Source organism: Crocuta crocuta, unplaced genomic scaffold, assembly GCF_008692635.1.
Source record: "Crocuta crocuta isolate KB4526 unplaced genomic scaffold, BGI_CrCroc_1.0 scaffold7, whole genome shotgun sequence".
NCBI classification, from domain to species: Eukaryota; Metazoa; Chordata; class Mammalia; order Carnivora; family Hyaenidae; genus Crocuta; species Crocuta crocuta.
Window position 1 is genome coordinate 7,259,535 of NW_027531904.1, and position 6,714 is coordinate 7,266,248.

Genomic DNA, 6,714 nt, shown 5'->3' on the forward strand with positions numbered 1-6,714 from the left:
GGGCTGAGCGCGGCACAGCGGCCCGAGGCGGCGCCTCCACGGGGGGCAGAGGGGAGCCTCACTCGGCACGCGGTGCGCCCACANNNNCCGTGCGGGCTCCGCGCCCCTCTTCCGGGCTCTCGCCGAGTCTCCTCTCTACCCCCCACCCCCGGCTGCAGCCAGGTGCCGGCCTCCCCGCTGTCCCCACTCCGCCGTCCGCGACCGCTCCGCCGCGACGTCGCCTGCAGAAGGCTGGCCCGGGGCTGTGTTTCGTCAAGCAGGCTGCACCGCAGACGCGCGGGCGCGTGCAGAAAACAGTATTGACACCCACGTCCCCCCCACCCCCCACTCGAGATTAAACGTAACACGTTTCGCTCCGCTTACTTGGTATTCGTGAAAGAAATATAAATTTAGCTCTAACGAGGGCCCCACCCTCATTCTTTCTCTTTCCTCCCTGGTCATGTCGTGCGTATCATTCTACTCGTGTTTTTATAGTTTTATTACGTATGATACACGGACCTGCCAACCGCACTGGGTACCAGTTTCTGTTTCTTAATTTTTAAAAATGGCATCATGCTGAATAGTCTTTTGCAACCTTTGTCGTTTCCTATTATGTTTTTGACATTCATTTGTGTTTAACTGTTGTGTGGTAGTATCTCGATTTTTCATGTCTCGGAGCATATAGCCAGCCGGATTGTTGAGAATTTTTAGTACTAGACTGTATCTCTACTAGCTAGAGTTTAACTTGTTTTGTTAATTATGACTGGATCGATTTTAATTATAACTGAATTCTTCTACTTATTTTGGGGCATTGACCATACTTTTTCTTCTTATAGTCTGCATTCCTGTTATGTTTTCTGGGTTCCGTTTCAGAGAACAGATTTCATTTTAGAAACTTTAAGTACAAAAGGATGTACTATAGGGTATAAAATGGCCTAAGGATTTCCCTGGCGGGTGAAGATTCTAGGTTGGACATTCAGGAGTGATACTGAGAGCCACTCTGAGACTCTGAGAGCAGAACTAGCCCACCAAAAGAGCCTGAAATCTGGAAGCTCCCGACTTGAATTGGAAAGCTGTCCCTATAGCCAAACCCTTACAGCTATTGTCTTGATAAGACGCCACGGCCGAGAAATCAGACACCTCCCCAGCCGTACTCACAGACAGAAACAGCACACACCCAGGCCCTGGTTCGCTTTCGCCTTAGAAATCAAATCAGAGAGAAAATCTGATTGGAAGAGCCCAGAGTGACATCCAGAATCCCAGCTTCTGAAATGCAGGAAGGCGCAGTCGAACACTGGAATGAATGGGTACGGAACTAACCACCATAGTCCTCCACCAATTCACCAAGGCAGTTCTCCACCAAACCTCCATTTTATTGTGCGGGATGACTGGTTTCTATTTCCATATTTCCTCATGTGATTTGGAAGGTATTCTATTCCATTTCTATTCTTATTATGGTTAGCCTGATCACTTCTAATTCTTTAATCAAACAAATAATTGTGCATTGTTTAGCAGCAGTTTTACAAGGCCTATAATTTTAAAAAGCAGTTCCCAATTCCCACTGTAAGTAAGTTTGTCCTGCTGTTTTGTGAGGTTTTTTTTTTTTCAGTGTTAGATATTAAGTATTCATTTTCTATTATGGAAAGGGATGCCTGGCTATTTTGTATCCTCAACAAAAATATGATCTTCCCTGCTCACATTCTTTCAATGTGGTTATATGATGGATCATTTTTGATAAGTCAGTGTTTATGTAGCATACTATAATTCCATTTTTATACGGTTGTGGGGGGGTTAGTTAATTACAGCCTCTGTTTTTTATTTGCTTACATTTCTCTCAACCCATTGCAAATTCCTTCCCAAACTCTCCAGTAGAACAGTGAAAGACATCACTGAGTGTGTGCATGGCCAGTCTGGGGGGTGCTTCTCTCCTGGAGTACTTTGTCGTGTCGTTCCACCCCGGACTGCTTGCTCTGTGGGTCTACTGAGTGTCGTCGTGGTGACACTGTCCCCCCTGTCCCATCACCCATCACCCCCGTCCTCTGACCTGCTTCCTGCACCCTGAGATGTGCTCTGCTTCAGGTCCTTCTTCATTCTAGTGGAGAACATTCTCCCATAATTTCCTGAAAGCACATGAAAGATAAAATCCTTGTTGGGGCGCCTGGGTGGCTTAGTCGGTTAAGCGTCCGACTTTCGCTTAGGTCATGATCTCGCGGTTCGTGGGTTCAAGCCCCGCGTCGGGCTCTGTGCTGACTGCCAGCTCAGAGCCCGGAGCCTGTTTCAGTCTGTGACTCCCTCTCTCTCTGACCCTCCCCTGCTCACGCTGTCTCTCTCTCTCTCTCCTAGAAATAAATTTAAAAAAATAATAAGAAGAAAGATAAAATCCTTGCAACTGTGCATCTGTGTGTGTGTGTGTTTATTTTACTCTCATATTTGATTGACAGTTTGGTTAAGAACCGTCTGGGTCGCTGGAGAGCCTGTTCACTTAGATCTCTGAAGGTATGGCTTCACTGTTTTCTCACTTCTCAGGTTGCTATTGAGAAGGCCATTCACATTCTGTTTTCTTTGTGGCTGACCTGGTTTTTGAGGGCCGGTATTGTTTTTGTTTTGTCTCCCTCCCCATTCTGTGCAGGCTTGGTAGTCCGATGTTTTATGACGACGTGCTTTGGTGCAGGGCTTTCGCTGTCCGCTGCGCCGGGCAGCGGTATGTGTGCAGAAACTCATCACTGGTGCCGTTCTGTTCTGAAAAACTCTTGTTTTTTGATGATTTTCATCTACTTTGTTCTCTCTTTCTGGAATATCTATCAGTCAGTTAATATATCTTTTACATCGCTCTTCTAATTTTCTTACATTTTCTCTTCTATTTTTTCTTTTCCTTTTGTTGTTATTGTTCTGTTTCCTGAGACATTTTCTCAACTTTTATTTCTATGAGTATATTTTTAATTTCTAAGAGGTTTTTTTTGGTTTCTTAATGTTTCTTTTCTGATAGCATCCTGAACTCATGTCATAGATGTGCTATTAATTACAGGTTGTTTCTGCTTTTACATTTTCTTCTACTCCTTCCATTGCCTCTGTTTTGCCTGAGTTCAGTTTCTTAATTTGTTCATGTTGATCTCCATCTAGAGGCTTTCCCCAAATATCTGGTGATCTTTTACTCCAAATTCATAATTTAAAGAGAGATGTTAAATATGTATAGATTCCTTGTTTCTGGAAATAAACATGTTTTTAAATAGTATTTTTAAATATTCTGTAGCAGAGATTGCCAGTTGTCTCCCAATACTCATTCTCCCCTGCTTCCTTTATTTAAAAAACAAAAACAAAAAACCTTACCTTTAGGGTTTTTTAGCATCACCCAACTAAAGCCAGTTAAAGACTACATTTCCCACTCTCCCTTGCAAATAGGTGTGGTCATGTGATTATGTTCCATCCAATAGGGTGTCCCTTGCAAATAAGTGTGGTCATGTGATTATGTTCCATCCAATAGAGTGTGAGCAGAAGTAATATCGACAACTTTCTCCAGCAGTTACTTGACAAAGGAGTGGACTCTCCTCACCGCCTCACTGGCTGCAGTATGGATGTAGTAACTAGATCCGGAGGAGCTATCTTAGACCATTAGATAAAAACTACATGTTGAGAATGACAGAACAATGGTAGCAAAGGGACCTGGGACCCCAGCACTGTGGAATCACAGTTATTAGCTCTGGACTGCTTCTAGACCATTATGTGACTGAGAGATAAGCATCAGTTTTGTTTAAAGCCTTGTTATTCTGGCCTTTGTTACAGGAATCAAACCAGGACCAGTTATATTTAAATGGAAAAATTTGTCTAAACATATCAAGATATGGCTAATAATAGTTGCCTTTGGGGATGTAAGGACCACTGGGAAAATTATCTAGTTTTACACATTCCTTTCTCTCTCCTTTTTGTTTTTAATATTTGTTTTTGAGAGAGAGATCAGGGAGCGGCAGAGACAGAAGGAGAGAGAGAATCCCAAGCAGGCCCCATGCTGTCGGCACAGAGCCCACCTGAGGGCTCGAACTCATGAATCATGAGATCATGACCTGAGCCGAAATCAAGAGTCAGACGCCTAACCGACTGAGCCACCCAGGTGCCCTGGCTTTACACATTTTTAAATGATACACATTTTTAAAAACAAGTATGTATTACTATTAACATCAGGAAAAAATAAGAAAGAACAAATACCATTTGGTTTTAAACAACTGACTGTAAGCTCTTTGTGCATGTGCCGGGCTTCTTGACTTGTGAACTCACTATAGGGAAATTGAGTAAAATCCAGAGTTTTTGTTGCCTGTCTCCCAGATAACAGTATCCGTAGGATCGGTTTTGTTTTGTTTTATCTTAGATGGTCAGTTTCTCCTGCCTGAGGAATCTTCCAGTCTACCCTTCAGGACAATAAGCCTGGCTGCTGCATTCTGAGAACCCAGTGGGGAAAATGACATAGGGTCTCACTACTTGACTTGCTCTCAACCCATTTTCAGATGGCACCTCACTCCTTGCCCAAAGTCTAGAATCTCTTTGGCTCAGTCTTCCTAGAAGTATAACCTCCTGTCTACAGTCACGGAGGAAAGGAGTCGTCACTTAGCTTTGAGCAATCAGGGAGGGGATCTGGGCGTCTCACTACTCCCTGTACACACTTTCAGGGAATATTTGTGTTTTCAGCCCTGTCCCTCCCCTCCTCTGGTGCCTCTGGTCCACAGTCTGAGATCCTTTGATGTAAATCATCTTGCTTCTTTTTAGCTTTTCCCCTTTACCCTGGTTCTCAGGCACTTTACTTTCAGCTTTCTTTGTTTCCCTTTGTCACTTACAATTGGTCCATGTGTGGTGGGCCATGGCCTGTCCTCCCAGCAGAAAGCCCCTACCTGGACAAAAGTGACAAGCTAAGGCACAGGCAAGGAGAGGTGGCATTAAGTTGGGCACACCAAAATTTTCAAGACCTGGGGGTGCCTGAGTGGCTCAGTCGGTTCAGCCTCTGACTTCAGCTCAGATCATGATCTCACGGGTTGTGAGTTCGAGCCCCATCATTGGGCTCTGTGCCAACAGCTCAGAGCCTGGGGCCTGTTTCTGATTCTGTGTCTCCCTCTCTGACCCTCCTCTGCTCATGCTTTCTCTCTCAAAATAAATAAATAAATCTAAAAAAAAAAGAATTTCAAGACCTGAACCTGGACCCAGAATCAGGACCCAGATAGTGTGTGCTGCTGTAACCCAAGTTTTTTCCAGATGCTCATGTGGCCACCGGAAGTGTAATTACAAACCTGGGAGCTTGAAGCTCCTCAGGCCTATTGACCACCCCTGCCCTCCCCAAGCATCTCCCTATGAAGAACAGAAGGAAAACACTGGGAATTCACAGTCACTAAGATGTCTCCTTTGTTGAAGCCAGGCGTCAGCAAACTTCTTGTTGAAAAGGGCCAAATACTAAGTATTTTAAGTTTTGCAGACCATAGGGTCTTATCTCCTTGTAACTATTCACCTTTGCCATTGAAGCAGGAAAGCGGCCATAAACAACACATAAATAAATCCATGTGGCAGCATTCCAATGAAAGTTCATTTATAAAAACAGAGAGTGGGACAGATTTGGCCCATTGACTGTAGATTGCTGACCCTGGTCTAAGTTATTCTCATACCTTTTCATGTTTGATAAAGTTCGTAAGTGCCTTGCTCCGGATTTATGGGTATCCATTATTCAAAAGCTCAGAACTCTGAAGACTTTTAAAAAATCTTCTGAATTCTTTTGGTGCTGGTGCTTTTAGCTTAATTGCTGTTCCTGTGTAGATAATCTTTCTCTTTGTCTTGGTTACTTTATAGCTTTGTTACAATATGCTGAGTTGTGGATTTTGTTAATCTTATTTAGAACTCCATATATTTCTATCTGAAGACCTGTATCAGGATTAGATTTCACTGTAACAGAAAATCTCCCAAAAAGTGACCTTAAACAGAATGAAAGGTATTTCTCTCCCATGTAGAAGTCAAGGTATTATTGGGGCACCTGCCTGACCCAGTCAGTAGGGCATGTGACCCTTGAACTTGGGGTTGCAAGTTCAAGCCCCACATTGGGCAGAGAGAGAGAAGAGAGAGAGAGAGAGAGAGAGAGAGAGAGAAAGAAAGAAAGAAAGAAAGAAAGAAAGAAAGAAAGAAAGAGAAAGAAAGAAAGAAAGAAAGTCAAAGTATTTATCTTGTTCTGCCATTCACAACCTCAACTTCATGGTGCAATGTGGTGGCATCAACATTCTAAGAGCAAGATAGAGGAACATGAGAATGGGGGAAAGGGCATATGCACTGTGTCTCTAGAAGAAGGTTCTCAGAGGCTGCTACATGAACTTCTTTTTATATCCATCCCATTGAACAGAACTTACATGGCCACATCTAAATACAAGAAAGCCATTTTCCAGGCTAAAAATCAGGATTCTATTATGATGGAACAGTGGATCTCACCTTTAGCATTCATCAGAATCACCGGAGCGCTTATTAACACAGATTCCTGAGCCCCACTTTTGAGTGTATGATTCAGTAGGTCTTGGATGGGGCTGAGAATGTGCATTTCTAACGACTGTCAGGTGATGCAGATGCTGCCTGCTCTGGGACCTCATTCTGAGGACCACTGCATTAGATGAGGGGAGAACATATACTGGAGAACAACTGGAAGACTTTGCTACCCACCTTTCAAATGTGCTCGCAAATTTTCTAGAAATCTCTTCAAACACTGTTTCTTCTCTATATTCT